The 9,997-nt window shown below is 49.4% G+C and overlaps 2 non-coding genes and 1 pseudogene across 2 annotated transcripts; all 3 read right to left on the bottom strand.

Annotated features, from left to right (window-relative positions):
• LOC148166714 (large subunit ribosomal RNA) overlaps positions 1-4,767 on the bottom strand; it is an 8,276-nt pseudogene extending 3,509 nt beyond the window's left edge.
• A 658-nt stretch (positions 4,768-5,425) lies between these two features.
• On the bottom strand, positions 5,426-5,582 carry LOC148166713 (5.8S ribosomal RNA). Its single transcript, XR_015771000.1, has one exon. It is a non-coding gene; the product is annotated as a 5.8S ribosomal RNA (ribosomal RNA).
• Positions 5,583-7,198: 1,616 nt separating this feature from the next.
• Positions 7,199-9,119, bottom strand: LOC148166712 (small subunit ribosomal RNA). The gene has a single exon (XR_015770995.1). It is a non-coding gene; the product is annotated as a small subunit ribosomal RNA (ribosomal RNA).
• Between the last annotated feature and the right edge of the window lie 878 nt (positions 9,120-9,997).

Below are 9,997 nucleotides of genomic sequence, written 5' to 3'. Positions count from 1 at the left end.
TGTGTTTTACGGTGGCCACCGAGACTTGGTCAACTCCCGGTGCTGAAAGCTGCCAGCTCGATCTAGCCACACGTATTTCGTCCACGGTGATAAGTGGAGGAACCAGGCTGGTTGCGCGGTTCTTGGGAACGAAGGGTTCGTCATCGGAGGGACTTGGTGACTCAAAAATGCCACCGTATAACTCCTCCACACTTGTTACGGAAGGATCCGGTCCTGAGGCCAGATCCTCCCTGCCAGCCAGAATCATCTCTGCCAAACCTCGCCTGTTTTTCATAAAGAGGTCCTGAAACTTTTTGAATTGCGAAGCCCGTTTACCACTACCCGTGTTGGTCTGGGCATAGTGGTGTTCAGGTTTCCTCTTTTTATTCCTCCCACCACGATTCCGGGGCTGACTCTTTGCAAGGGTGGCAAGCCACCGGTCGACTGACTGCAACAAAATTGCGTCGTCGCTTGCTAGAGCCGCATTTACCAACTCGTGTAGCATATCGTCCTGTCCGAGTGTACCCGCGTCACGCTGCTCTCGCAGGTAACCGACCAAAGTACCCCGGACTTCCTGCCCCTGTTCCACACCTGTATGCGCCGCCCTAGGAGTGGGTGGTAAACTCCTGCTGCGACGCATTTTATGGGCTATTTTAGGTGTGGATAATGCTGTTAAATTTGGAGTTGGCAAAACCGGTCGTGGTGCACTGATGGGCGTGCTTGGGGTGAGCGTTAGGCTCGAATTTGGTTTCGAATCATCACAGGCTGGCTGTTCCCGTGTGAGAGAAGGCGTACACCTCCTCTGAACCACTGTCATCCGCGCCGCCGGATGTTCAGAAGGTCCGTCTTTTACCGACTGTGTACCTATAATCTCAAGCCTCGTCCTACTAGACTTCGGCGGTTCGCGATGTCCGGTGGGTGAAACGGACGTGGGCGAAGTGAGCGAATCGCAACTACTCGAGGTTTCTGACAACACAAAATCTGGGTCCGCTGTCCGAGGGCTCATGCCTTCTGGAGAGAGAGAACCAATCGCACCGCGCTCTCCTGCTACTGCAGGCGGTCTGGCTGTTCTGGCGGGTCTAGCCAGACTCTGTCGCGGCGCATTCGAGACCTGGTTATACCGGGCCACCCCTTTCGAGGTGGCTAGCCTGGTGGTCGGCCGTGAGAGGGACGCGGACAATCCCCCCGTACCACTAGCCATTCCTTTCGGGACGGCTCCTGTGGCCACGGTGGGTGGACTGGCCCGTGTAGGCTTGGCCAGTCGCGCGCGCGCCCTCCTCAGGTACTCCTGGTACTCGGGTTTCTCTCTCCGAGACCTGACTTGTTGGTGAGTCAGGCCTGTCGAAGCCATCATCTCCTTATAGAAGATGCCGTTACTGGCCTTGACTTCGACGTCGGCGATTTTTCCCATGAGCTCACTCTCGGGTGCCGGTAGTTGGCTAAGGAGTTCCGTGTTATACTCCTGCGGATGAGCCTTTCTTTCGTGTTGTCGTACTCCCGCGAAAGAAGCAAATTTCGCATCGCACCACTGACACTTGGAAGTGTCTCGCTTGCCGCATTCTTTCAAATGGCGGGCCAGAGTTGCCTTCGAGGCATAGCTCCGGCCGCAGTCACAATTAAAGCCCGCCACGGTCTGTGTGGGGGCTGAGGTAGAAGGCCCCGGACCGCCAGTATTTAAATTCTTGGCGCCCGATTGTAAAGTTTTTAAACCCATAGCCTTCTTTTTGACCTGGGGCGTATTGGGCTTCCCAGGACTGTTTGGCATCATGGATGTTAAAGCCAAACTTTAGAGGGTTAAGCAACCCCGAGCGCAACCAAGGAAAGACGCAGTTGCTTCGTAAAACTCGAGAATTACAAAACTTACTCTTTGCTTACTGGTTTTAGTTACTACAAGTAGTATCCAGCGGGAACCACGAGGAGGTACCAGTTCACTATGATCTCGCAATGCACAAGTAGAGAGTCATAGTTACTCCCGCCGTTTACCCGCGCTTGCTTGAATTTCTTCACGTTGACATTCAGAGCACTGGGCAGAAATCACATTGCGTCAACACCCGCTGGGGCCATCGCAATGCTTTGTTTTAATTAGACAGTCGGATTCCCCCGGTCCGTGCCAGTTCTGAGCTGACCGTTGAATGGCGGCCGAAGAGGACATCCGAACGCCCTTGCGGGCGCACTCGGAGCCTCGCAGCAAGACGGTTCCGCGGGAGACCAAGGCACGGGACCGAGCTCGGATTCGAAGTACACCGCCGAAGCGACACACCCTGCACCTCGCCCAGGCCCGGCACGTCAGTCGCGACCCGCTTCCCCGCCAAGCCCGACACGCCCCGATCCTCAGAGCCAATCCTTATCCCGAAGTTACGGATCCAATTTGCCGACTTCCCTTACCTACATTATTCTATCGACTAGAGGCTCTTTACCTTGGAGACCTGCTGCGGATATGGGTACGAACCGGCGCGACGCCTCCACGTGGCCCTCTCCCGGATTTTCAAGGTCCGAGGGGAAGATCCGGACACCGCCGCAACTGCGGTGCTCTTCGCGTTCCAAACCATATCTCCCTGCTAGAGGATTCCATGGAACTCGAACGCTCATGCAGAAAAGAAAACTCTTCCCGGATCTCCCGACGGCGTCTCCGGGTCCTTTTGGGTTGCCCCGACGAACTCTCTTTCGAGGGCCCGAATTATAAACGGTTCCGCTGCCGGGTTCCGGAATAGGAACCGGATTCCCTTTCGCCCATCGGGTGTGTGCACAATTCCGTACGTTTCCGTCAACAATTGCGAATTGCGACCAACGACAAAAATCTACACCACATCAACATCGGCTTTCGCCTAGGGCTTAGGATCGACTGACTCGTGTGCAACGGCTGTTCACACGAAACCCTTCTCCACGTCAGTCCTCCAGGGCCTCGCTGGAGTATTTGCTACTACCACCAAGATCTGCACCGACGGCGGCTCCAGACGGCCTCACGGCCAGTCCTTCTGCGCTCACCGCCGCGACCCTCCTACTCGTCAGGGCTTCATGGCCGGTTAATTTAATAACCTGACCGCACATGCCTCTGACGGCCGAGTATAAGCACGACGCTTCAGCGCCATCCATTTTCAGGGCTAGTAACTTCGGCAGGTGAGTTGTTACACACTCCTTGGCGGATTCCGACTTCCATGGCCACCGTCCTGATGTCTTAAGTTACCAACGCCTTTCATGGTATCCCATAAGCGTCGATTTAGGCGCTTTAACTCGGCGTTTGGTTCATCCCACAGCGCCAGTTCTGCTTACCAAAAATGGCCCACTTGGCACTCTGATTCGAGTCTCGCGGCTTCAATAGTTCGAGCAAGCCGGAGATCTCACCCATTTAAAGTTTGAGAATAGGTTGAGGCCGTTTCGACCCCAATGCCTCTAATCATTCGCTTTACCGGATGAAACTCGTATGCTATGAGCGCCAGCTATCCTGAGGGAAACTTCGGAGGGAACCAGCTACTAGATGGTTCGATTAGTCTTTCGCCCCTATACCCAGTTCTCGCAATGAGAACGAGACGCCCCGGGAGTGCGGGGCGGCAGCCGTAACGACCGCCCATCCTCCCTTGGTCCGCGCAAGGCGGACCTTCACTTTCATTGCGCCTTTAGGTTTAGTTAAATCCCAATGACTCGCGCACATGCTAGACTCCTTGGTCCGTGTTTCAAGACGGGTCCTGAAAGTACCCAAAGCTATAGCGTCGCAGATCGGCGTTTCAACGAGGTCTGTCCGAGAACACCTCAGCGAACAGCCACCCGGGGACGGGACCGGCACCAGGTCCGATCACCATCACGACGGGCGCGTTTGCTGAAGGTCGGACGCTAACTGTGTAGCGGCCCCGCGCCATCTGTATACCGTCGAGCGAGCCGATCGGGAAACACCACGGGTTCATTCGGCGAACGGCGAACCGTCCGAACGAGCTCCACCGCAAGCCTTAGACCGGCACTCAACGGATCGCGACGTCCTACAGGGGGAGAAGTGCACGCGTTCGACGGCAGATCGACAAAACGAAAGGTGCAAACGACGCGTACGCCATCTGTCACACGATCGTCCAGCGCCGCCATCGAGTCACGCTGAATCTCCCCTTTCGACCTTTCGGGTTTCTCAGGTTTACCCCTGAACGGTTTCACGTACTATTGAACTCTCTCTTCAAAGTTCTTTTCAACTTTCCCTCACGGTACTTGTTCGCTATCGGTCTCGTGGTCATATTTAGCCTTAGATGGAGTTTACCACCCACTTAGGGCTGCACTCTCAAGCAACCCGACTCTGAGGAGAGATCCTCCCGTTATCGGCAGCGGTCGCTACGGGCCTGGCACCCTCTATGGGCTGTGGCCCCGTTCAAGATGGACTTGGACGCGCCGCACGATCTCGGGATGACGGATCCTCCCTAAAGGCGCGATTCCACTTGCTTGGTCTAGCCCAGACCAGACCAGACATCCAAGATTTTGAGAGACGTTTTTATAACTTTTCAGTCCCTTTCTGCGTAGTCAGAGGTGCAATTGCATCTTAATGTTTTATTTTATGTTTTAAACACAGAAAGGGGCTGAAGAATTATAAAAACGTCTCTCAAATCTTGGATGTCTGGTCTGTGCTGGGCTAGACCAAGCAAGTGGAATCGCGCCTTAACACCACATTTCCCGGCGTCCGGTTTCGGCCGCGGGATTCGGTGCTGGGCTTCTCCCTGTTCGCTCGCCGCTACTGAGGGAATCCTAGTTAGTTTCTTTTCCTCCGCTTAGTAATATGCTTAAATTCAGCGGGTAGTCTCACCTGCTCTGAGGTCGCATATGAAAAATAAAAATTTTTCATTCGGTCATTTCGACGATCACGACACGTCTCCCATTCCTTGCTATACGTGTTCGTCATTTTTCTTTTTAAAAAATGGCTAAGTTTACAGAAACGCTTACGATCTGACGTCTGTCGCGATTTGCATTACACGTCTCGGACACGACGACCGTCTATAACGTTCTCAACCTTAAAACGCCATTTTTTTTTTTAAATGACGACATGTTGAAGAAATAGGACGTGCTACGCCGAAAGACCAGCCAACAACTACAACAAGTAGTAGTTGGTCGCTTTCGCGTCTTAAGATGTCGCGCAAATTTACTCGCTGCACGAGAAACGCACACAAACACACGATTCTACGACACACCACGCAAGAACATGTGCCGACGTAAACACTTTCGTATTTATGATTCGCAAGGTGGACGTCCGACGGACTTTGTAAAAAAAAAATACAAAGCATACCCGTCCCGTCCTTTTTGACGAAAAAACACGCTCGAGTAAACGTCTCGGCACACGTTCGAGGCGTGCGTCGTTATATCGTGACGTAAGTGACGATCACGTACATTAATGAGTACCTATTCGACGCGTCGCAACACATCCAACACGCTCCGACGTTTTCGTCCGAAAACGAAAACCGAGCAGTCTTTGAAATTGACACGACCCTCAGCCAGGAGTGGTCCGGGAACATTATATCCGAGGACCGCAATGTGCGTTCGAAATGTCGATGTTCATGTGTCCTGCAGTTCACAAGTTGACGCGCAATTAGCTGCGTTCTTCATCGACCCACGAGCCAAGTGATCCACCGTTCAGGGTAATCTTTTTAAAATTTAAACGCTCGTTCCACAAGAACCCCGATCATGCCGATCGTCCAGCTGTCTATACACGTCTTGCAAAAATTTTTGCGTACGTGCGTACATCCGAAACGAAAATGATCTTCGTGGTTCCGAAACGTGCCACGTCTAAAATTTCGGTGTTGTGGTATGGATATTTATGATTCTCGCTCTTAATTGTCTTTCGTCCGTACTTTCTCGTCTGAAAGGGAACGCGATCGTCGGTCTCAGTTTTACGCGTACGAAAAAATTAAAAAAAATATTAACCCAAACACAAATTTGTATCCGCGCACCGAAAAAGAAGCACTTTTCTTTTTCACGCGGTCTCCGCTTTTACACGCAAAGTACGAGCATGTATGTGTGAAGATGGGACATGTTCGATACGATTTTAATTAGGAATTTGCCAATTTCCTTTTTCTCAGCAATAATTTTAATAAATAATGCTGCTTTCTCTCATAAACTACATTTTCGGTAGTTTTCCTTTATTGTGTCTTTCATTTAGTGTGCGTGTGTCAAGCACTTTAAAAAGTGTGACGAAGAGACGGTTTTTGATCGATCGGAATCAACACATCATTACATCATCGTACTCGTTATGAAAAAGCGAATTAGTATCCGCCGTAAGCGAAAAGAGATTTTCGCGGGCGGTCTTTGTGTTCGTGTTTCAATTTTCTTTCTATATTTTTTCGTCGCCAAACCGAAGACAGATCGTGAATTTTGACGAAAAAATCTATAGACGTGCCAGACTGAGCGTCTAACATAAAATCCTCAAGTTTACCGTTCTATATCGTGACTTAATGACGATTGACGGTGTATATAATTTTGAAATGGTGCAGTCGTACGCTCCGTAAAGAGAATTTTACCGTTTCTAACGAAATCACTTTACCACATCTACCAAAAACATTAAAAAAGCAAGGTGTGATGTGTGTGTGATCGCTCGTTTAACGGCGCTTTCAAAAAACTCTTTGAAGCGTCTAACGACGAACATCATTCACGCGAATCGTAAAATCGGGAGCGTTTCTCGCCGGTCCCGTAGCCGGGCGTAAATCATTTAAAACCCACGGAGTCGTAACCTAATTCGACACCTGCGATTTTCTTCTTTCTCGACTACTCTGCTACATCCTCTCCGTGTGTCCGAAAAAAGAGGACTTCTAACGTCTTTCGACTTTCGCGGTGGAGTTCACAACTTTCCGCGATCCGGTCGAAAAACCGAAAGCGTCCCTCCTTTTTTCCATCATTGGAAAAGATCGAGAGATAGTACAAAAAAAATCAAAAAATCTAGGTACCCGAAGAAACAGCCGTATGCCCGAGCGAATTCGGTTTTTCTCGTTCAAAAAAGGTGAAAAACTCGATCGCAAGGACCGGCGCTGCGGGCCAGCGTAACGCTATTGTTTTTCCGAATATGTACGATTCGTAGTTCAAAACGTCGTACACACGGTGTTTCAAAAAGAAACAAGCAACGGCACGACAAAAGATCGTGCCGTCGACTCCATGTCATCGACGACGGTGTTGTAAAAACATAAAGTGTACATCGACACGATCAAATAAAAATGCATAATAATAAATTATACATATGTCAAAATTCGTGTGTACGAGGACACGTTAATGATCCTTCCGCAGGTTCACCTACGGAAACCTTGTTACGACTTTTACTTCCTCTAAATGATCAAGTTTGGTCATCTTCCCAGCGACATCGACGACGTCGAAACGCCATCGCGTACCGGTCCGAAGACCTCACTAAATCATTCAATCGGTAGTAGCGACGGGCGGTGTGTACAAAGGGCAGGGACGTAATCAACGCGAGCTTATGACTCACGCTTACTGGGAATTCCTCGTTCATGGGGAACAATTGCAAGCCCCAATCCCTAGCACGAAGGAGGTTCAGCGGGTTACCCGGACCGCTCGGTCAGGGAGGACACGCTGATTCCTTCAGTGTAGCGCGCGTGCGGCCCAGAACATCTAAGGGCATCACAGACCTGTTATTGCTCAATCTCGTGCGGCTAGAAGCCGCCTGTCCCTCTAAGAAGAATTGTTTGTACGCCGACAGTAAAAACCGCGCACGACCACCGGGCGAACCCAGGATCGACGGGCCTTTGGGATGTCGAAATACGCCTATTTAGCAGGCTAGAGTCTCGTTCGTTATCGGAATTAACCAGACAAATCGCTCCACCAACTAAGAACGGCCATGCACCACCACCCACCGAATCAAGAAAGAGCTCTCAATCTGTCAATCCTTCCGGTGTCCGGGCCTGGTGAGGTTTCCCGTGTTGAGTCAAATTAAGCCGCAGGCTCCACTCCTGGTGGTGCCCTTCCGTCAATTCCTTTAAGTTTCAGCTTTGCAACCATACTTCCCCCGGAACCCAAAAGCTTTGGTTTCCCGGAAGCTGCCCGCCGAGTCATCGGAAGAACGTCGGCGGATCGCTAGCTGGCATCGTTTATGGTTAGAACTAGGGCGGTATCTGATCGCCTTCGAACCTCTAACTTTCGTTCTTGATCAATGAAAGCGTTTTTGGCAAATGCTTTCGCTTCTGTCCGTCTTGCGACGATCCAAGAATTTCACCTCTAACGTCGCAATACGAATGCCCCCATCCGTTCCTATTAATCATTACCTCGGGGTTCCGAAAACCAACAAAATAGAACCGAGGTCCTATTCCATTATTCCATGCACACAGTATTCAGGCGAAGTTTTAGCCTGCTTTAAGCACTCTAATTTGTTCAAAGTAAACGTGCCGGCCCACCTCGACACTCAATGAAGAGCACCGCGGCGGGATTGAGTTGGGCCGCCCTCTCGAGCTAAGCCCACCGGCAGGACGTCCCGCGGCACGCCAGTTGACACCGCGAACGATGAACCGGCGGCGCGGGACACAGATTCGACTACGAGCTTTTTAACCGCAACAACTTTAATATACGCTATTGGAGCTGGAATTACCGCGGCTGCTGGCACCAGACTTGCCCTCCAATTGATCCTCGTTAAAGGGTTTAGAGTGTACTCATTCCGATTACGGGGCCTCGGATGAGTCCCGTATCGTTATTTTTCGTCACTACCTCCCCGTGCCGGGAGTGGGTAATTTGCGCGCCTGCTGCCTTCCTTGGATGTGGTAGCCGTTTCTCAGGCTCCCTCTCCGGAATCGAACCCTGATTCCCCGTTACCCGTTACAACCATGGTAGGCGCAGAACCTACCATCGACAGTTGATAAGGCAGACATTTGAAAGATGCGTCGCCGGTGCGAGACCGTGCGATCAGCGTAAAGTTATTCAGAGTCACCAAGTTGTACGATGACGGAGACCGCCACCGATTGGTTTTGATCTAATAAAAGCGCTCCTTCCGTTTCCGGTTGGAGCTCTGTTTGCATGTATTAGCTCTAGAATTACCACAGTTATCCAAGTAAATGTGGGTACGATCTAAGGAACCATAACTGATTTAATGAGCCTTTCGCGGTTTCACCTTAATTTGGCTTGTACTGAGACATGCATGGCTTAATCTTTGAGACAAGCATATGACTACTGGCAGGATCAACCAGGGAACTGCGTTCTTGTTTTAAAATAAGAGAGTTTTAGTCTTTCTTTCCTTCTAGTCATATAAGCTACAATAATCGTAGAATTTCGGAAAGACACCTGCTGCTCTTATAAAAAACTGAACACTTTCCTATTATTGTTTTGAAGAAAGTGTGCGTGTCTGCGAAACGAAAACCTCGTAAGAAGAGACGTAACGCCACGCGATCTTTCTGGATGGAAAATTTTTCGACATTTTTTTCACATCATCCTTGATTGAATCTCCTGCAACAATTTTATTCTTATTCATCCGTTCTAAGTTGTCGTCGTCGTCGAAATAAATAATTTGTACACACTTCGGGGTACACGTTTGTCAAAATTCATGAAATGCAACGTAACATTTTTACTTTAATAAATTTTTACAGTGCATTCAGATCGACTAAACGAACAACGACGGATGAATTGATTTATGGATTTTTATTTGTTGCGACTCATCGGAGGAGAGAGTGAAGAAAAAATAATCCAATATCATGGTTACGGAATAATTTTCTATGACTTTTTCATCCTTGTTTGAATCTTGCAACAATTAATTTTATTCATCCGTTCTAAGTTGTCGTCGTCGTCGAAATAAATAATTTGTACACATTTCGGTACACGTTTGTCAAAATTCATGAAATGCAAACGTAACATTTTACTTTAATAAATTTTTACAGTGCATTCAGATCGACTAAACGAACAACGACGGATGGATTACTTATTTTTGTTGCGACTCATCGGACGAAAAGTAGAAACATAATCCTCCATTGTAATATAGTTTTTACGGAAAATTTTTCTTTTATTTTATATCCTTGATTGAATGCTGCATTTTATCCGTCTTTTTTTCGTCAAAAACAGAGATCAATGCGATTCA

The sequence above is a fragment of the Gnatocerus cornutus genome, unplaced genomic scaffold (assembly GCF_029298725.1).
Source record: "Gnatocerus cornutus isolate USDA-ARS CGAHR unplaced genomic scaffold, icGnaCorn1.1 Chromosome81, whole genome shotgun sequence".
Classification (NCBI taxonomy): Eukaryota; Metazoa; Arthropoda; class Insecta; order Coleoptera; family Tenebrionidae; genus Gnatocerus; species Gnatocerus cornutus.
The sequence above is the reverse complement of the archived record's forward strand: the minus strand, read 5'-3'. Positions and strand labels throughout refer to the sequence as shown.